At 39.8% G+C, this 22,574-nt stretch overlaps 1 long non-coding RNA gene across 7 annotated transcripts in view; it reads left to right on the plus strand.

The window, feature by feature from the left end:
* Positions 1-22,574, plus strand: part of LOC115569660 (uncharacterized) — a 281,040-nt gene that overhangs the window by 82,632 nt on the left and 175,834 nt on the right. For 6 of the 7 annotated variants that reach the window (XR_003981589.1, XR_003981591.1, XR_003981587.1 and 3 more), the window contains one exon: positions 19,759-19,860. The exons of the other annotated variant lie outside the window; for it this stretch is intronic. This is a non-coding gene — a long non-coding RNA (uncharacterized LOC115569660). The remainder of the gene's footprint in view (positions 1-19,758; positions 19,861-22,574) is intronic. 7 annotated transcript variants of the gene reach the window in all.

A 22,574-nucleotide genomic window follows, 5' to 3' on the forward strand; every position in this document is an offset into this window, starting at 1 on the left:
AATGAAGTGTGAACTAGGAGCAGCACTTCGTTTTGTCATAAAGAGTGGGAGGGAGCTCACAGTCGCACAAGGAGATTGTGGACAGTCTTCAGGCGATCACAGCCAAGTGCCTCAAATTACACTTGTCAGTTGAATTAAAAAAAAAAAAAAATAGCTCTAGATTTCTTGCCATTGTTTTTACATTTCACATGGAAGTTAAAGGCAACATGATCTGTGTGATGTGGGGAAGACTTCCTCAGCATGAGCCTTGAGTTAAAAATGGTTTAAACAAGTGTGACTTTTTAGGTTAACTGTCATTTCACAGTCACATCTGGAGAGATGAAATGTATTCCGTTTTATTTACTCTTCTCCACGTATATGCAGCTTGCCAGATAAGACATACAATTTCATTTTTTTGGTGTTGCAAACCATGCTGGGAGCAAATCTGGATAGGGTCCAATTTACTTTCATCCAGAGTGTTGATGTCAAACACCGAAAGCTCCCAAGCATCGATGGTGCCCAAAGGTTCAATATATAACATTTCCACATAAACATGTATAAAAAGGACTACACCTTTGTGATATATTTTGTTAAGTTGATATGGACATTATCCCAAGTATGCGAGAGAGAAAACATGTATATGACTGTAAAATGTGTAAATGAGAGAACATAAGTTTGTGCTTAGAGACTTGCATAACCTATTGATAGCAAAAATGTCCCATCTATTTTGCCGTACACTGGATTGTTTTGATACCAACCCTTATTTTCTCTCTTCTCTGTCTACTTTATTGAGCAAGCAGCCTTTTCCCTGTAAATTCCGTTCAACCCCCAGGAAAAAACAGAACCTGCAGGCTGAGGCGAGCTTTCTAATGGAAACATTTACGGGCTAACATTTGTTGCAGCACACATGGCTTTACAACATGATTTATTGTCCGCGCAGACAACATTGCCCCAGGATATGTCAGATAAGTGCACTGCATTAACAAAAAAGAGCCTGTGTTTTAAACAGCTGCTTATGTAGTCATTGGATTGGATTCAGGGATCACTTGCAAGGAAGAAGTTATGTTTAGGGACATGTGTTGTGATAGATGAGTGCTAGAGACTGTGTAATGATGAAAAACAAAAATTTTCTGACATTGTGAAGGTGATGTAGTTGAATATTTGACACACAAACTGCAAAAAAGGTTTGCAAAAAACAGCTGGTTTCAGGTGTAAAGTAGCTATGAAAAGACTGCAGAACCCAGCACTGCCAATAGGAGAGGAGAGATTGTCTACTAGTTAATAGATTGCAAATGGCGTCATTCTCTTGGATGGATTAAAATAAAGTTAAGGTTATTAAAAATTGCCAAAATAGGTTCTTAGATATGGTTCACCCGTTAATATACCTGGGAAGACTGCCCAAATAAAGTCTATGTGTGGGAAACTCTGAATTTAGTTTCTCTCATTTGGATGACAGTCAATAGTTTATTGTTAAAACTGGTGGCTAGGATGCTTAAAATCTCCCCTCCATTAAAACTATTCATATCAATCAGGTAAATGTTATAATGACCATGTGACCTAAAATATATACAGTTGTGATAACATAGCCTTATTGATACCACCTCAGAGACAGAATTCCTTCAAATTTGGCATAAATATCCAGTTGGACTCAAAGATGAGCTGATGAGATTTTAGTGGTCCGAGGCAAAGATTACTTTGATTTACTTTTGATTTACTTTTGATTTACTTTTTTTGCCTTGGCTCATAAAAATTCATATACTGATGTTGTCTAAATTTGACCCAAATGTCTAATAGGATAGAATTATGAAGGAATGAAATTGTTTATCAAAAATATCACTATGACATCATAATGTTCTGCAAAAACAATTTTCTTGCCATTATTTGACACCGTAACTCAACCTCGAACAAGAGATTGTGACCATATGTAGCGTTTGGTCGGTCACTGATTTGTAATTTTAGAGTTTACAGTTATCCATCCATATTGTAATCCACATCAAACTCATCGGTTTTGCTGATATTGAGGTGTGATGAAGTTCAGCTAAGGGAAGAATAGTCCACTTCTATATCTTTTATTAAATTCCTTCTTAATCAGCTGGTTGGCAGAGGTGTACAACCTCCAGGTTTGTGTTTTATTGCATAACAAAATTCTATTATCAATTGTATTGATCTGCGTGAAACTGAGCTTGCAGCATTGAGTCCAATCTGAAACCACTGAAGAATGCATCTCAGTTGCTTGTCATACCTTAGACACAACAGGGTTCATTAGAAGAATTCCCTGTGGTTAAGTTGTGCACTTAATCCGTCTTATGGCTTCCGTTTGTTACCAGGGTAATGAATTGGGGCTTTTTAAAGAAGGAAGCCCACATTTTATAGTGAATAAGCTGTCATTTCTTCCATAACAGCTGCAAGGCAACACTTAATCTAGAGAAAGTTGGACTCTAGAGGCTGGCACTCTTACTTCTGTCATCCCTTCAGTACAAAACACCCACATCTGTAATGAACATGAGTCACCTGTGTGAGATTTGCTCACATGAAATTACGTGATTATGGAGTATTCCAGGATTGAAATTTGATTTATTCAAGTGTTAGCGCCTTGTGGAGCCAGTGCTGGAAGTTTCCTGGTGTAGCTGAAACATGTCATGATGAAAAATCACTTTCTTCTTTCTCATAAATCCTTAAAACCACCCATAAGGAATCTTTTAAATTCATTGTCTGCAGCATTGTTCCAAAGGGTCCAGAATGTATTTGTTCTTTCAGCTGTAATAATTACAATTTGCGATTGAGTTGAAAGAAGCAAAATGCATAGTTAAAGGGGCTATATTAATTTATTGTTTTGTTGCTTAACACGGGGCAGGTCATTTGTTTTTATCAACGAATTAAGCTCAATACATTTATTCTTTGCGTCATGGTGTATTTATATGTGATGGCACAGTCATTACCTATTTTAATCAGCATGTGTTTTCGATGATTCAATCAGCAATTTACATTCTTACACACACACAGCTGTTGAAAAGACAACACATTTCTGTGCTCTATTGCAATTATTCACCATTTCTAAATTTCCACAATCATCTGTTTCTGCATAATGTTCTGTGAAACAAATTCACATTAGGCACATATCTACACGATACTGATGTATCTGTAAAAGGCCAATCGATGTCTCAGTACTTCTCAATTTATAATATTGACTTGATGTCGGTAGAGAATAGTAGCACAGGCTGGGTTGTTGATTGAAGAAGCTGTCAATCAGAGATATATAGCATCTATGCATCATGTATTCAGTATTTCCAACAAGAGACAAACTGAGAACTTGCTATTGATTTGTTTATGTCCTCAAAGTTTGCTGTGTTTTGGATCTTTCTCTCCTGTTTGGCCAGCCGAGCTCAAAAGCATGAGTCAGGGTTTACTGTAACAGCTGACGCAGCAGACAGCAGCCATGCATCTGGAGCGGTACACAATAGGAAATCAATCTGATATAGAGAAAACAAATAACAAGTGTCAGTATGGGAAGGAATGGACGGTATGATTCTTGATACAACTGTACAAATGTAACACGCAGAAGGTGTGCATGTAACATCGTATGAAATATGAAATATACTTTTGGCTTTGATTCTTATGAAGGCAAAAGTTATTGAATTTTTTCTTTTCAGTCACTCTCTGCAAAACAGAAACAGTTGGTGAAAAAAACTTTCTTCTCCTGGTTGAATCTGTGATTATAATCAAAGACAACTGCGGTGCGAACACATCGTGTCCTCGTGCCTTCAAATAAAAACAAGACAATCAGTGCTCTAAACAGCGTGATTTGCTAGGTGATGGACAAATGTATTTCCAACAAACAGCCCGAACTTATTTTAACACAACAGCTTTTTTTCCTCCGGGTACTCATACCAAACTTTTTTAATTGCCAGATACTATTCAGTATTTTTGCTTGAATACGATAATTGGTTGTTTGCTCCTGGGCTTTAAAGACATTTAAACTATTAACATGGGATTGGATAAATGGGTGGATTAGATGGATTTCCTACCAATATGTTAACTTCAAGAGAGGGTAATAAAAACAAACTGTCCGTAGTTGACCTTAGAGGCCACCAGCTTTGGTAACTGGAAAAGTGTATGTACATCACATTAATGTCAGATGTCAAAATAATCAGCAGTGTTTCCCCCAGGACTGTGGCGGGGGGGGGGGGGGGGCAGGTGCAGTTTGGGTCATCATACTGTAATATTTATACTTATGTCATAGGCTACTTAGGGAATTACATTTTTTTTCTCTGGTTATAATGCTCTCACACAGCCATCATGAACTCCCCTGCATGGGCTTGGAATGAAGATTCATCTACTATTGTAAAGAAATACCATTTTTATTATTTGTTTCAAGAGAGGAGTTATCTAAGTCAGAGTCCTGCACGGGTGAAAAATAACGTACTGTGTCGGACACAGATGCGGATCGGGTCGGATGCCAGGAGAGGCGGGTTGGTACAGTTGCCATTTTCTAGGCGTCACTTATCATCAGTCATTATTAGCGCCACAAATAATAAGCATTTATATTTCATATGAGCTCATTCATGTTTGCTTGCGCCCCCCCAGAACTCCCATTCCCCACGCTGTCTCACTTTCACTTTTAAAAATTGCGTCTGTCCAATTTTCCTTCGGGCGTCGGTATCAATTTATAGCAAGTCGGCTCAGGTACGGGATGTAATTTGTGCTACTGTAGGAAAACGGGTCAGATGCGGTTTTAAATATGGCGGGGTCGGGCGGGTTTGCAAAAGAAGACCCGTGCAGGACTCTGATCTAAGTGACCATTTTAATCGTCTAGCTAATTACCAAGCTAAATTTCCAACATGCTAGTTAACGTCAAAGACTGCGCTGGAAGACAACGGTAAAATATTATCTTTCTCTAACACTGGATTTATTTATGCCTGAATTTTTAAGGTGTGGTGGCTTTTATTTTGCCGTGGCGGTGCGCCACAGTCAATTACATGTAGGGGAAACCCTGATCAGGTTATATTGTTTTCATGGTTTATTTTGGTTGGTTTGTGAAATGGTTTAAACTACCCATATACAACTGATTTGTTTAATTTTGGCCTGTTTATTGGGATTGAGGTGTTTTATATTGAGCATTTTTATTCTGTTTGGGCTTTTAAACCGATTCTTTCAAAATATTAGGCTCCATGTAAATGCAGGTAATAATTACTCTTTCTTCAAGATGAAAAAACGACAGAGTGCCTATTGTAATGGTTCTTTGTGTTTTTCTGCAGATGTGATATCTGAGCGTTGTTTGGACCCACAGATGAAGTCATTCATTGTGGATTTCAAAATGGACTCTGAAATGAACTCAGTGTCCCAGAATTCCCCATTCTTCACACCTAGGTGCAGAATTCAGGTTTGAGCTACTATTGGTCAGGGTGACAGACCCCCTGCTGATCAGGTAGTCAAAACCCCAGAGCATTCAATGTTCTCTCTCTCACTCAACGCGCTCTACTCCTTTAACTTTGGATCTTCAAGGGCCCCCCCCCCCCCCAACGGGGCTGCCTGCCTTCTAGATCCCTTCTTCTGGGCCCAACAAGCTGTGGAGAGCTGCAAGCTGCATTGGCAGCAGGCCCAAAGAACTTCTCCTCACTGCAGCGACACGAGGTCCTGCCAATCTGAGGATCTAAGGAACACCAAGCAGGTTAGCACCGAGCTGCTATCCTTACAAAGTAAAGGAGCGACCAGTTTCCTCCTCTGCCGACTTTCATCAAACCTTGCACAGCAAGAGCAGCTTGTTCAACCTTGGAGCCCCAACTTTCTCCTGCAACCGCCAGCACCTTCTCCTCAAAGACTGGTAACGTTGAACTGGGCTTAGATAGCAAACCATAGCACGGCTAAGCACAGGACTTTAAACACTGGTTGATGTAATGTGTTCAATTGATGTGTTTGTTCAATGTTTTGGTGTTATGGTGACCTCGAGTCAAGTTATTGGTAGTTTGCTTTCCTAGACGGCTAATTCGACATTAGTTTAATTATGCTTCACACAGACTCAGGGTCTCTGCATGCAACTAACCATCTTCTATAACCTGGCACCACGTCACACACACATACATACTCACAGACACACACATTCCTTGAGGCTAGAGCATATCACACCCACATGTGATATCATTGACCGCCATTGTTCCTTTGTTCTGCCAGGCACTCGCACACACACACACACACACACACACACGCACACACACACACACACACACACACACACATACACACTGGTATAGTACATGTTAGTTAGATTGTGTGTTTCCATTTTGTGTTAAATAAAAGATCTTGAACCTTCTTGCTGTCTATTTAATATTGTACATGAGTGAATGTTGCCAACCTCTACACTGTCAAGAACTCCAAAATCCTTCAACCATTACTAGCTGTTATGGTGAATTTGGTTGTAGTTATTAAGTTAATTATTAACCAGAGTTATAAACAGTTCAGTACGTTTTTATGAGACTGATTTAGTAAAATTGCTATCTTTTTCCCTTCTTCAAGGGTGGTGCCCCGAGGTGATCTAATGCAAATTGGATCATATTATTTATCATAATTAATAATTATCCCAAATAATCATTAATTATTATTGATAGCCAAATTTAACCTAAATCCCCCTTTTATTGTTGTTAAACACACCTTAACCGGGCCTTGTGTAAGGTGAGGCCCAACAGCGTGTTGTTAATTGATTGCCTTACCCTACATCTATTTCTGGCCGAGTTTTTGTGTTATTGAATCCAAGGCACCGGCTTCTTAATCTGGGGAATTACAAGCCATGAGCTGTCAGACGGGCCTGGAAAGTAAAATCCTATGAAATATCAATATTAATAGTTTTCATGCTGCATCTATGTTCCCTTTTGAAAATACAATACGACAGTGACTCCGCTTATTCATGTTCAGAATGAGCCTTTTTCCTGCGTAGATCCAAAGACGACGGAAACAAAGCGACATAATGATGAGTTTTACATTTAAAAGTATATACAGTTGTTGTTTTAGTTTAGTGATTCCAGCTGGGACTAGATGCGTGACTTCTGACAGGAGCATGAGAAAGTAATGATGTCTTTTTCAGCAGCGTGTTGTTTATGTCTCCAAGGGGCTAATTACAATAGTGTGAGGCTGTCAATTGAAGCCAGGATCTCACCACTGTACTCAAGTCTTGACTTGTCTCGAAAGGAAGTCCATACTAAAATACTGTATAACTGAGCAGTTATAAAGCTGTTTTCATTTGCCAGAAGTATTGGATATACACATCAAGAGCTGTCAACTTTTCCTCTGGATATTCATTTATTTTAACACATCAAAGCAGGCTCATTCTCTGCCTTTATTCAATGAACAGCACGGAGTGATGTATTTTCTTACCAGCCAAAGAAGGGATAATGAAGTCCTTATGTTGATAAGAACACACAGACAGTTTCCCCGACAGGTAAATATCAACGCGTGAACAAATTTAGCATTCTGTGATAACCAGCGCAAGGCCAGATGCTGTCAGAATAGACGGTGTATCATAATCTTGTTCCATCTGGCATATAGAGGCTGCAATCTCCAAAAATGTTTCACTTGAGGGATGTGCTCTCGCAGGAGCTTGGCATATCCCCTGGTGTCAACATTTGAGCAATTGCGCTGACTGACTCCAAACATTCCATTTTAGCCGGATGTCTCGGAAAATGCCACCCCTGACATCTGCACAAAAGGAAGCCATCTCCGCCAATCAGGTGGCGCAAGTTGAGAAGAGATAAATAGCATTCTTTTGGAGAGAAAGTGCAATCTAATATCTACAGCATCCGTACGTTGCACACGGCCTTGATAGCCTTGCACGTTGCTCTATTGCCTCTGCGCCTCTGGGAGAGCTGACCATTTTTCTTTTTGGCCACAGAGTAAGAGGCGAGCAGGAGCCTGCAGAAGCCAGATTGGCAATATTTGTCTTGGTCTGAAGAGGGACTGAGCACAAACATTTGGGGTAATTTTCACCTCCGGAAAGACTGCTATAGGGAGCCTCACATGGATTGTATCAATATCAAAGTGAAATAATGCTATTCATTACCATTCGCTGGGCCGGCTTTTACAAGTGGACACCGCAATATAAAAGAACATCAGCGACTATGGAGACATGAGAAAAAGATAATTGTAAGGTTGTGATTCACTTTCATACTTTTATTTTTCTAGCAAGGCTACGTTTCAGTAAACTCTGTATGGTGGCAATGGATCACAGACCGCTTCAGCAGATTTATGCCTCTTTTTGCCACCGTGGGCAAAAACACACAATATCCCCATATACTGCTTTGGAAGGCATAGCTGTTGGAGCAAAAACCCTGTTGGGAAATGTTTTGTTTACCAGTCCCACCAGGCTGCCAATCAATAAAAACCCTCAGAGCCTATTAGCCTCCATGAACTATTTAACACCAACTGGCCCCTATTACTAAGACCAGTCAATGGTGTTTGTCACTTTAATGCGATTAGTACAATTTTCTATTAAGCCAATCGCAGATCTCTACCTGTGACTCTATGGGTCAGTGGTGGTCAGCTATCTTGCACTTAACCAACCTTTGAACGGAAAATCCCCCGCTACTTCCACTCGGTCAATGTCTAATCTAACTTTAATTGTCTTCTAAAATCTTTATTTGATTCCATTGTCGACTTCGTTTTTGCACAGTTTTTTCTCTCCTCTCGGACCATCTTAATTCCCTTTTTTTTTTCTTTTTTTTTTTACTGTCTTCATGTCGCACATCAGTAATTTTTGTCACTTTTAATCCACTCAGCAAACACTGATCACAGAGACTCACTGAAAGCCAGAGCTTTGTTAGAGCACTATGATTTAGCTTTGTTGTTCTGTATCAAAGCTGCATTCATTTATATTTTGGCTACTTTAGGACAGCGTGGCGAGATAAAAATACAACTCTGACATAGCTAAGTTGATATGGCTGTAAGCACTTGCCTATTTACATATCAAGCAGACAAAAAGTTCCATCAGCATTTATTTGGAGTAGCTCCTTGCATGCACGTATTATTTAGAGTAAAATACCAGACCCAAAGATGGCTCTTGTTTAGTCCAATGAGAATTGCTTGATTGGTCCATATACCAAAAACATTTCTAGCTTGTGGGTTTACTTCCTTGCGGCCAGGGCTGGGCAGTATATATCTTTAGAGACTATATCGACTTTGGATATTGTGACATTGTGATATTGCATTGGCGTTGTCGTCCTTTTTCCAAAGGCTCCATAATAGTAAAGTGATGTATTGAACTGACACGTTTACTTGTTCTTATACGTTCTTGACTTTCCCCACTTTGTCGTCATATTCCCGTTACTGATGATAATTGATTAGAAATGTCATTGTAACAATAATCACCCTGACATTATTGCTGCAATGTTTATGTAAAAGAAGGGCTCATTTGTTAAATTAAGATATTGTAAGATTTTTTTTTTTGTTGCCCAGTCTCAACATTTATGAAACGCTTTGAGAAGGTTTAAAAATATCCAGGTATGTATGTATCGTATATCTCATTATGGCCAAAAATATTGGGCTATTATTTTAAGGCCATATGGCACATCCCTATTTGGAACGCACTGGTTATTAGAAGTAGTGTTTTCCCTCCTACCTCAGCTTTGCGTACATCATACATTTTTAAATTGCTTTTTTCAACTCGAAGAGAAAATAAATGACTAAACCTCACTGGCAAAAAAATCATAATATAAGTGAGTCATAATTGACATTGTTTGCAGTTCAAGGTGTTCTGTCCAAAGTTTTTCAGGTGTCTCTTTTGTAATGTTGGTCTATGGGAATTTATGTTTTTCGCCCACGGAGAAATTACACCTGATACAGTAGCAAGGCTGAGCATTGCTGAGGATTGCAAGTCAAATATAAACTACCCTTTAGCTCTGTTAACTCCTGAGAAAAAACACCTGTCTACTGACTACAACAGTAATATTTTGACCGATCTGTCTATGTAACCGGCGCAGCTTTTCTCCCCTTTATGACAATAATGGCACAAGAAACTCAGAGACAGACTTTGATCATCACTAGCTGTTAATTTGTTAACAAACGCCTACTTCCTGTCTATTTAACTTGCTAGATGTTTCAAAATGTTCACTAGCTAGCTGGTTGACCTTATTTGCTCTTTGGAGCTGATTAACGTGTATAGATAGTGTAAAACCAGTTGGGTCTAATTCTCAGTGAGGGTTGTGACTGCGAGCGACATCTTCACATTACATCATCCACTCTTAATATGAAAAAATTGATTAGTCCAGTCTTAAATATCATTAAAAGGCTTATCCTTTTCATGAGACTGGATGTGGACCCTGACAACGGCACCATGGCCTTGCACTAAAAACTTACACTAAAGGGCCCAGAATACTGTGAAAGTGCTCCTTCATCAGAGCGGTGTGTAGGCCTGAGTGACGCGGGTGAAATCAGCGCAGGCAGAGACGATGGCTTATACCTGCAGGGATTACAGCAGGCCTCCCACTTTCACATTTTTTTTTTTTTTTATTAACAACATTATGTCCTTCTGGGACTTCACATATCCGAAAGAAGCTGCACACATGTCAGCATCAGTTGGAGTCCGCAGTTTTAATTATATATTTAAGACTAAGTGTGTAGTCGGATGTGCATTTATATAACCAGAAACATTCTTGCATCATTATGCTTCACACTGAATTGTAATTTATTGCTGTGATTGAGCGTGAACGCAAGGATATCGATGTCTTCCGTACCTCGATCCGCCAGCTGTAGAGGTGCCTGAGTTCAGACGCCACCTTTGCTATTCTCCTGCCGACAGGAGACAGAAGGTCAATGGATTGAGTTGAGACCAGGCAGACAATTCACCGGCGAGGTCGGCTGGCAAGTCAACAAAAGAAAGCTGATCATCTTTCTCCCTTTTTATTATAATCATGCTTCTGTTTGAGCCTGTGGGGAATTGGAAAAAGAAAGCCTTATGACATAAAATTATATCGAGAAGTGGGAGGGGAGGTTGGGATTGCAGGGAGATGAAAAGAGGAATATCAATTGATACCCTCTGTTGTGTGCATCTTGCTTGTGGCACTGCTGGCACCATTAAATGTTCCCTTTGTGGATTTCTGATGAGATGTTAAATATAGGAGAGACGCTGTCAGAGAGCGATGATTTATACATTGGCCCATGATTCATTGCATGCAGTTATACGCACTATCTAATTGCCACTTGTGTAGGGCACGAACCATTTAAAGGCTGACATGTTGGAATTACTATTTGCTTTTTTAAATTAGTTTCAAATTTCAGGGATTATCAAATGAGTCATTTCGAATTTCACTGAATGGATTTGAGACTAATACCGTTTGTTATAAATTGTTACCTATCTCTAACTAAATTTTGCTAGTTAAGCCGGTACATATTCTCGTATTTTTCACATTCTCCGCTTTAAATCTGGCATCGCACCATTTGAGCGATCCACTTCTTCTCGTTACCACATTATAGATAATAGTAATTTTCTTTCCACCTTCCAGCCATTGGAACCAAAACACTATTAAATACTTTCTGCCTTCCCATTCTTCTCTTCCTGCTCAGTTGAGCCCATAGGCCAAGATGTGCGCTTGTCACATTACTCTGAACAACACATTAATATTCTGCCCACAAAGTGTTCTGCGTACTGTATGCTAATGAAAATGTACCCCCTTCTGCATACTCTGTTTTTACTAGGCAAAGACACGCAACAGTTGCTTGGAATAATATGCCTCCTGTAGCCTATATTTCGAGGTGTTTCCGTCTAGAGTGCAGACCTGAATGTCAACGTCATAACTAATACAGGAGAACAAATAGCTGTTCTTTGGGGAAACGGTTGCAGGGCAGAGGCCAGTGAGTGCTCATGTCTGGAAATATCTGAAAAAATCCTGTTGTTTGACAGATCAGATGCGCTACCACCTTTTTTTTTCAGGCCAAACCATTTCCTCTTGCTGTGTTTGTGCTCTTATCAGTTATGTGTTATGTGCCTTGCCACTGTAAGTTGAAGAAGACATCATTTCCCCACCCCATTGGTAAGCCCATGTATTATAAGTATTATAGGAAAAAGACATGGATGTTCACAGCGTTTGCGGTGTGATGAGTGTTCAGTGGTCTGTAGTTTCCGTGTTTGTTTGGGAGAGGAAAGGGAAATGAGAAAAATAATTTGACAGGGCCCCATCGCAGTATTTCACTCATTCTAATTGCCTGCATGTTTGTGTGTCTGTAATGGTTTGAAATTAGTTTTCTCCTGAGAGTTTGGGTATGTATTTCTCATTTTAATCCCGTCAGCTAGATACAAACTAAAGTAATTTGTAGAGTAAAGGATGTGAGAAAAAAAAATGCTCCTATGATGTCACAACAACACAGACATTTTAGACATTTTTCAGCACAAAATGGATCAAAACTGAGCACTTTTGACATTTTTTTCAACATTAGATTCATATATAGTGCATACTGTAAAATATATATAGAGGTATGTTGATTAAAGTAGCAATTTGTAACTGTTTTATCTTAAAATAACAGCTCAAAAATATTTTTTATGTTTTAGTGACTTGCAAGTGACTTTCCTGAAATTGTGTTGGGTTGAATCCAAATGTCTACCCTCTGGACTTGCAGACTGAGCCCTCTGACATGAATTATAGTTGCTGTGACATGTTCACTGTCATCACATCAAGTCTACAATGGCCAGAGACTGCAAGGCTAATATAAGCCACTGATGGACAGGCCTAAATTCTACAATAGTAAAAATATATTTTGATGACCTCTATAGCCCATGCTTATATGTATTTTGATGTGTGAGAAATGTATGGCCTACATGATTCAAGTACATTCTACATTCATAGTTCTTTAATGTCACGTCCACATTGCAATGAAGTGTGGGTTATTCGATATGTTAATTTTGGGGAAGTCTGCACGGCAAGCGGACTCCCATGGAAGTCTGCATAAAGTCCGCTTGAAGGCCCTTGTGGACTGGAGGAACTGCGAGTGTGGACAGTTCACAGGACAGCAGCTGAATGCACCTACAAAGTCGGTTACTGCAAGAGCAGGGAGGGCCAGACATTTGGATGCAGCCTTGGTGTTTACACTGCTATCACAGCAACTTTGGGCCAATCTTTGGGCAACGGAACGGGGCTCAGAAGCCTTCATACGGACTTCACGACAGAGGTGAAGAAGATACCGAACAGGATGCTAATGGAGGAATCTAAGAAGAGAAACAGACAGTGACCAAGTGACAGGCAAGAGACAAGAGTGTCAGACTAGCTTTCATTCGTCTGCGACAGCTTCGCTAATGAGAGGGCTCGACTTATGTCAAGCTGCACTGTTGAATAGTTAGTAATACTAGCTGGCTTGCTAAGTTAAATATATTGTGTTGTTGCACTATTACATTACATCTGACTGATTTGTGTTCACGACAGTTGTGTTGCACTTGCATAAAATCGTGCAACATACTGGTTATTACAAAATGTTGTAATGTTGTCCCTAATTGAAACGTAACCTCTTACCTTTTACAGATATTCTGATCAGTCCAGGCCATTGCTCTAAAGATCTCTGTCACACACAGTACAAGCACATTGGAATTAAAGTGGATTTTCCTTTACTATCATAAAAATGGCTTCCAACCAACATTTTCATAGAGCTATTTACATGTTATATTTGTGTATGGCATGCTTTCAAAATCTTGCCTCTCCCAACATAATCAGAGGCTTGACGTCTGTAATAGCTTTTCGTGCTTAGCACCAATTTACATAAGAGTGCTTTCAGACAGGCACCCCACTCTCTGCCAGCCAGGAAAATACAAGGGAGTGCTGGAGCAATATACAGGTAGAGCCAAGATTTTGGACAGTGGAAGGCAAGTCTCTATAATTTTCAATTACACCTTTTTGCTGATGTTTCTTATCACAGAGTGGCTGACATTATGCCTTCAGTATCTTTGCAATCGATTTTTCAAGTATCTGTTGGCCCTGTAGGATTAGATGGTCCTACACCCGGGGAAGCAGGATGCAAGTAGCTCTATAGTGAAGCAATTAATGAGATTTTGGTTCGGAATCGATCTGTGTGCTGGAAAAAGAAGAATGGAGTTCAGCTGCAAGTCCTTAGACATCAAAAACAAAACTTTCTGCTCTGATCCTGAATCGTAGAGCAGTTTTGTGAGCCCCCTGAAATCTTTATTCTATATAGTTTTTATGTCCATATTCGGTATTTGACAAGTATGAAGACCAAATGAAGACAGCCTTAGCTCCTTAAAAGAATCCAGGTCATTTTAATTTCAGCATGGGACTGCTCATATTTCACAACGCTCAACCCTGCAAAATTAGAGCACTGTCATAGAGCACTGTCATACAGCACAGTTTGACACTCTCTGAGCATGTACTCTCGGATGTTGCTCGGTTCTTTGCAGCCCTGTCTCTCTTTAGCCTACAAACTGCTCCGCTGTCAGTAAGGTGGCTATGCTGACAATAAGCTGTGCCACCGGTGAGAATGCTGAGCAGACAGAGGAGCATAGGTAATGCATTTTTGATGCCCACAATGGCTACCGTTTCCTTGCTCAGGGATCAGTGTGACTGCACCGAGAGAACCCCCGTGTGTCTCCAGGTCTAGCTTTGGAATAAGTGTTAAGTGTCCCATTAAAATGGATGTGGAAATCAGCGGGGAGAAGCAGATTCTCCTGCAAGCGCCTAATCTTTCCTTTCAGCCCCGCTTATCTGCACTATCTCAGAGGGAAGTTCTCCAAAGGTGGCACAGTTTGAAGTCCTTGTGCCCTGCCCTTGAGGTCTCACATCTTTTTCCCCCAGACATGTAATCAGAAAGTTTACTCCCATTACTTGCGTTCACGATTCACTGCAACATATACTTGCTAGGGTTGTATCATGAATAGGCAATACATTCAGGCTATCACTCATACATACCACAGTATTTTCTTGTAGACAGAAAAAACAACATTATGTAACTTTTATCTTAAATCAATTTCATTGTACACTGATTTGTTAGAGGGAGAATGTCGCCTTTGCCATTCCCACTAGTCATTCTTGTACTATGTAGCTTGTGTACAATAGACGGATACAATGAGGCTGTCCTCATCAATATTATGCCTATACAGGTTGAAAATGAAAGCAGCTTTTCACAACTTACTGGTGAAACCGAATAATATTTTATAGGGAACATCTTCACAATGATGTTTCCTGACAGACATATAGCTCTACCTGTTGCTAAAGTAACCAAGAACTCCTGCCTAGTTTGGCAGCTTTTAGCTAGTAAGACTGGTCTGAGAGCTTCAGGTTGTTTGTGGGAGCTTTGTGCAATCAAAGGCTGCAATCAGATGCCAAGCTGGGCTTCTTGCTGTTGGTCTGGTAAGTAATATTAACCTCCTTGCTATGTCTTGTGTTGTTGCACTTGCTTGATGTCCGGCTGTGCTAGCGGAGCTGTCAAATCAATAGTCTTTGATCATAAGTAATGTTGAGTTGTCCATATTTACGACAATGGTGCATAAGTGAATTGCAGTCTGAAACTGTTGAGTGCCAATGAAATACCAGTTCTTGCATAATTATAATAATTAATGATTGACAGATAATGTTGCAAAACTTTTGCGTTATCTGTCCATTTAAGTACATTTTTCTTACTTTTTAAAAAAAACATAAAATATCCGTTTTTCCCTCCACGGGTGGATCACTGAGGGGTTCCCTCTTCACACTTACACAGTAATATTTAATCACAGCGCGTAGGCAGAGCCATATAGCAAAAGCACAGCAACAGTAATAGAGTTTATTTTTCCCCCACCTACACACGGTTCCATATGCCGTCACACCACTCATGAAACCTGCGACTTTGGGCTTTAATAGCGGCCCACTCAGATCCTTGGGGGTGGGTTCCTGTCATTCAGGCATTGAGCGGACATTATTGAGGAAGGTAATTGGCAGGGAGCCGCATCTCTGGAGGTTTCCCTGGGCCTCAGCGATCTTTCAGAGGACTGTGGGACTCTGCCATTAATCAGTGGAGGGATAAGGGAAAGGAGGGATGTGCCAGCGTCGCAGCAGACCCCCACTTTCCTCTGCCCTGACAGAAAAATCCTTACCTAATCAAACTGCCCACTCTAATCTACACTTAACATCTTCGTGGATGTGGCAGCGCACAAAAGGAGGATAACTCCCTCTGCTTAAATGGTCCTGCCTGCTTAGTTGATCCGGTTATAATGAAGAGAGAAAGTGTTTAAGTACATAGTAATGTTAGTTTTGGTTTGACTTTTTTCTTCTTCGTCAGTTTTTTGTCCGATATTTGTTTCTCACGAGGAATTTATTGTGCTGTATTTGTAAGTAAGTTTGAGGTCTTACTGATATCAGGCTTTATTGTATCGTGCCAAGTGCAAGTCCCATAATGAAGGCACTTTTGAAAAACAAAAGCTTTCCTATGTTCGGTGCCAATTCAGGAAGTGGTGCGCCCTTTCTGGAACGAGGTGGAAAGTAAGGGTGTTGATGTTATGTCGGTGGAAGCCTGTGACTATTAATTAAGCAGGAGTCCTGAGTTTGCATTCTGATAAATGCTGCAATTAAAGTTTATAAGCCGGATCTTAACCTAACCGTCACCAGGTGATTTAGTCGCCTGACCCTAACCATACCTTCAACACCTTTTTGTTTGCAATTATGACAGTCTTTTCCGCACCTTTCCTATGCAGTAGTTGCCATTAGCTGGTATTGTAGATAGAAAGAATGTGAAGTAAATGGGATTAGGCTGGCCCATTTTATTCACATAATGTATTGCCTGAAAATGAAACCGGGAAAAACTGCATTAAGCGAACCCAGACGTCATTGGGGTAACTTTTTGATAAAGAGGACTGCCACTTCAAGCACCATGTTCCTGCACTCACACCACAAAAACAATAACATTTTCTTGGGGTATGCACACAAAGCGGCAGATTCCTTCAACCAAATAGGATATAGCATCCCAAAACATCAGAGTGGTGCTAGGAACATTACAATAAAAGATGCAAGAGTGAAGAGAACAAAAGCTGAGCTGCACTGCAAGGAGGGATTTCACACACCGAGCTGGGGCAGGCAATGGACCTCACACGCTTATTATGTTCTGTTCAGGTTATGCTTTACTGAAAAATTGTAATAGCTTATTGGTCCATAAAATCTGCACAGTAGTTTCTCTACTAGTTTTTCTTGTATTTTCCCAAAAAACTTGAAACACAATTTCTATTTGAATAATTATTGCAAGATCTGTTCCATTTCTCTCATTGAAGAGGATTTTGCAATGATTTTACTTTGGTGGGGATAACGGACAAATAACGTAGCTGATGTTAAGTGCCTATTTTTTTTTTTACCTGCAATGTCAAAAAAAACAAAAACCCACTGAGAACAACAACAACAAAAGAACAAATCAGTGCCCTCTACACCTAATCCCACATGTCACAGTGATTCTCACTTGCTCAGCCTTGGATAGATGCTGCATGAACATTGTTTTGCAAGTCAATAAGATCGTAATTGCGTGCGGTAAGTAGGTATCATCTTAGCAGAGGTCAGGGTAGCGAAATCATTCTGTGGCTATTTGACTTTATGTTCTGCTCAGGGGAGATGTACGCCGCAGAATGCAAAGTGGCCTCTTTTCTCAAACTGATGGAGGGAAGATTGTAGCAGATGTCTGACCCCTCCCAGTGAGGTTACTTCTAATTTGTTTGTCCCCTTTTTCTCCCACGGGGCGCTTTTTAGAGCAAAAGGAAGTGATTCAAGAAAAAGAATCTTACTCAACATTTCTTCATCCACTCTCCTCTGTCTTCCAGAAGCAAATCACTGATTTGTTCCTGAAAATGGCGGTGCTGTTGTTCTCTCAAGCTTTAATCAGAGTAGCAATCTCGGCCTGTGTCGTGCTTTTGGGCACAAATAGCTGTGAAGTACAAAGATAACCCTCTGGGTTTTTGAGGTGATCTTCTAAAATGACCCACAAAATCAAAAATGAAGGGCAGACATTTATAATAAACAAAGTTCAGTTCTGTGAACTTCAAAACCTGACCTAAATCAAATGGCTACAGCTGATTGGATAAGATTTCAGTGGCTTTAGAGAGAGATTGCTGCAACAGATTACTGCCAACAGAGAACAGTACAAGCACAGTATAAGTGCCTAACTATGTATGTATGTATATATATATATATGTATATATATATATATATATATATATATATATATGAGATAAATGCTCTCTCTATATATTACATACTTGTATGTATATATGTATATATGTATATATATATGTATATATGTATATATATATATATATATATATATATATATATATATATATATATATATATATATATATATATATATATATATATATATATATATATATATATATATATACATACATACATATATACATATATACATACATACATATATACATATATACATACAAGTATGTAATATATAGAGAGAGCATTTATCTCAGCATTCAGAATCTGTCTTTGACTTTTCAAGAGTGACCCTTTTAAGCAGCCCACATGGGATGATAAGTAGGTTCACATTTTGCCCTGTGTCGATTGATGAATACAGATGTGATTTTTCTGACATCGTTGATGGATATTCTGACAGATCCCATTCCTGCTCCCTTCGCTGATGAATTTCCAAGTGAATGGGGGGTTAAAAAAAAGAAGTAGAGAAAAAGCAAAAATCACAAAGCAGGGTTTAACTTTTTTTTGCATTTCGGTTTTGGACTGAGACAGCATATCTATTCCATGTTTATCCTTGTGACTTAATGTGAGATTTGGTCCAAGGTGACGCGCCGGCACAGGGCGCAGAGTGGATAAACACGCTGAAAAACAATAAGCTTGGTCATGGTGAATCATCTAAATTAGGAGCTGTGATGCTGCTTGTGTTCCTTATTTTTTTAAGATCAAGCTGTCATTACTGGCATACAGTATTACAATGAAAACAAGTTTAAAAATATGACACTGCGTCATTCTTTACTTTGTGTGTGAGTCAGAGGGAGAGAGCCAAACTAAACACAGCATGCAGCACTGAAATGTCCTCTTTCAGTATTCAACTCAGTGCCATCAAACCGCCGCTACAGTAAGCCAAAGTCTTATTGGTCTTACGACGTTGCTGTTATTGCTATAAAAAAAACATTATATTTCAGAGCACAGCCTGACGACGTCTTGTTTACAAAGAAAGCCATTACATTTGACCTTGAGACTTGCGTGTGCCTAATTGCTGTTCCCCGCGTAACAATTTGCAAAGCACTAAATGCTCAGGGATAAAAAAAAAAACAGCCTCCCTCCATCAGCCGGAGGCCTGGCAACGGGCTAACCGCTTTGTATACACGGTGGGCTAAGAAAATGTCATGCACACATGCAGTGGGACGCTCTGGAAATACACCAGACAGGACTCCTGGAGGAGAGGAGAGGTGAAGAAAATGGATACTTGCTTAGAAATTGGAGGCTCACAGCGTGGCCCTGGGGATGACAGAAATATCTCAATAGCTATTTGATGTATTATGAAAGAGTTTTAAACACACATTCGTGGTTGCCAGAGGATATATCCTTGTGTTTTGCAGCGAGCACTTGCCTTTTTTCTCTCCTGTGCCTGATGGATGACACTGACATTTATGGTTCTAATGAACCCTAAAGACTTTGATGAGCCTGTGACTTCCTGTAACGTCCCCATTAACTCATTTAGGGTGTAGAGGGAAGTTTCTTGAAAACTATTGATTGACTATTGACTATTATCATGATTTAGTCGCAATAACACCATCAAGTTTACCAGCTTTTTTTTTTTAAATTTACAATGTTATTTCTCTCATATTTCTTCTAGAGTTGTTCAAGGGGAGGCACTTCAGTGGAAAACATCCTTCTTCCATGCACCGGCCAATATTGAGATTTGGGGCTATTTTGCGTCCTTAACGTGTTCTTTCAGGTTAGTGGGGAGAAAGTGGCCAAAATACTTGGCCCAATTTGCTTATTTGATCCTTGAAATATCAAAAAAACTCGTTGCACAAACAAAAATCGTCTTTATGTAAGTTAAGTTACTGCTGATGTTTCATGGTGATAACTATTATTTAATTTTACCCATTTTTAGTTTTCTCAAAGAGACTTTTTTTCCCTCATATTCTGAACCAGACATCTCCACTTCGTGACAGTATTTTCTGATATATGGTCTAACGAAAAGAGATTTCCAGAATTCCCTCTGCAAAACCCTTTGTCTCTGTATGTCAGCAAAATGAAACAACAATTTTGAACCTGCTTTATCCAATGTTCTCATATTTGTTCTGGAAATGCCTCCATTACAGTGGAAACAACACATTGTAAACTCGCAAAGAATTTTTGTCTTTTTGTCAACTGGGGAAGTTTCATTGTTATTGACATTTAAGAGATAGAATCGCTACCCTGTTGCCCTGTAGCATGTTCCCCTTCACCCAATCTAATTCCCAACTTCTAATATACTGATGCTTTGGGGTGACGAGAAACCCGACCTACAATTTGACAAGTTATGAATGAGAATCAACTTACTTACAAAGTCGACCTTTATGACTGGCTGGTGGTATGAAAGGCTACATAATGTCATTAAAGAGCTTAGCACTGTAGCTTTTAGCAAGTTTTTTGAAACAGCAGTGTATTTGTCTGAACTGTTCAGCAGTGGGTTTAGTGCACTTGAGCTCATTTAAGGTGTATGTGGGATCGATTCAAAACAAAACCAGAGTGCCGATGTTCACTGTAATGAGGAATCATTCTTCATGGGATTTGCTGAGCATAAGATAAACACAGAATATCGCCAGACCTGTCCGACTGATCACGTGCAAACCATCAAAATTAGAATATGTTCAGCTATTGGTATTCAGCTCAGAAACTACGGCATGATAATTTTAGTTTAGGGTCGATATAGGTTGGCCTTTTAATCAGTGTGAGATACCAGCAGATCATGTGGCCTACGGAGAGGATGATTGAAATTCATCTTGATCTCATCCAAACTCGCAATTATGCTTCATTACTCATGATCTAATCGTTATGTCAGAGGCCTTTTTACAACCCTCAAAGGGAATAAAAGAAAAAGAAAACTGTCAAATGCAATTTTTAGAATTCTCAACATTTAAATTCAAAGATTCAGGCTATGAATATACAAAACATCTTTATTTTTCTATCCAACAGTATCTCTGTTGGTTGCAGCATGTAAACCCCCGATTGGTCGAATCATCAATTAAAATGTCACTCACCCATTATACTTTGACGATCTTCACTTAGGACTGAAAGCAAATCTTAATCATTCTGCACAGAACATCGATAGCTCTAATGCATCAAGGGCTCGGCGCTGGTACATACTCTGTGTTTGAGGATTTCGACCTGGTAAATGTGACTTATTTATGTGAGCGGGGAGAGAGGAGTTCTTCGCTGCCTTGGCTCGACTGCCAGTCTTCTTGAGTGATTTCTGTAATGCATCATTCCAAAGGGAATTTCTCATACACCTGAGTGCTGACAAGACGTACTAATTAAGTGTGGGAACAGCTTAATCTCCAGCGATGTCTCCCCTCGAAGCTTTTCTTATTTTCACATTTCATCGACGAGCCACATCGTGAGAAAAAAAAAGAAAAACCTTAAAAAAAGATATTTTCCACAAAGTGGGGGAAAAGATGAGATACACGTGTAATTGTAACAAATGGTGGCAGCTAAAATTTTCAATCACGTTTTTCTTGTGAGGATGATAGGTATGACAGATTGGATTAGAGAATCAGCAATTATAATGGCCATTGGGCAAAAACCCCAGGTTTATCTTCATTCTGTGAGGCACAGCACCTGTGCCACATATACTGTGTCAGATTAATCATACCCGTCTGCACAAGCATAATCACTCTTTCCCCTTCTCCCCCTCTCTCTCTGACTTTTCCCCTGCTTGCCGTCTGTCTTCTCACTTCCGTTACCAAAAATACAGACTTACAAAGTTATGCATCTCATGGAACATTGCCCGCCATTCTATTCGTAGAGACATACGTGTGGAGAACTGATGCAATTTGCGAAAAAAGGACGATGGTGTTAAGATGTGCCGCAACACTGACAGGAACCTGTTTGAATGTAAAGAGGGATTTTTAGCTGCAACTGGCAGAGAATGTGTAACCATTGCTTTTTATTCTTTCACGGGCTGCATGATCCGTGGTTAGCGCTAATCCATATTCTACGCTGCACATAATTAGCCATCATAACCAACAACCCTTGGTCTATTGCTCTGTGTGTTTAACGTGCATCGAGGAGGTAAGAGCAGCTGACAGGGATTTGAGCGAGTTGCACCGCCGGAGTTAAAAGTAAAATATCTGGATCGCTTCCTTGCAGGGATTTCTTAGACTACTTTTGACTCGCTTCTTCAGAGGTGCTTCAAAAAGCGGCGAGAGCGGCACGGTCTTGTTATAATGACACAGTTTGTGGGAGATCAGGCAATGGATAAAAAACATGAAGCGGAGCCTTGTGACACATTTATATCCTTTTGCATTTCAGATAGTGACAGTTTTGTCAGGGAATTGTTTCGATACAGTACATCATTCCCAAGGAAATAGTTGCACAGGATTTAGTGCTGTGGGCCTCGGTCCTTTTTTTAGTACTCCACAGTATTAAACACTCTCTTTTCTGTTAATGTCTGGAGACGTC

This window comes from Sparus aurata, chromosome 19 (genome assembly GCF_900880675.1).
Source record: "Sparus aurata chromosome 19, fSpaAur1.1, whole genome shotgun sequence".
NCBI classification, from domain to species: Eukaryota; Metazoa; Chordata; class Actinopteri; order Spariformes; family Sparidae; genus Sparus; species Sparus aurata.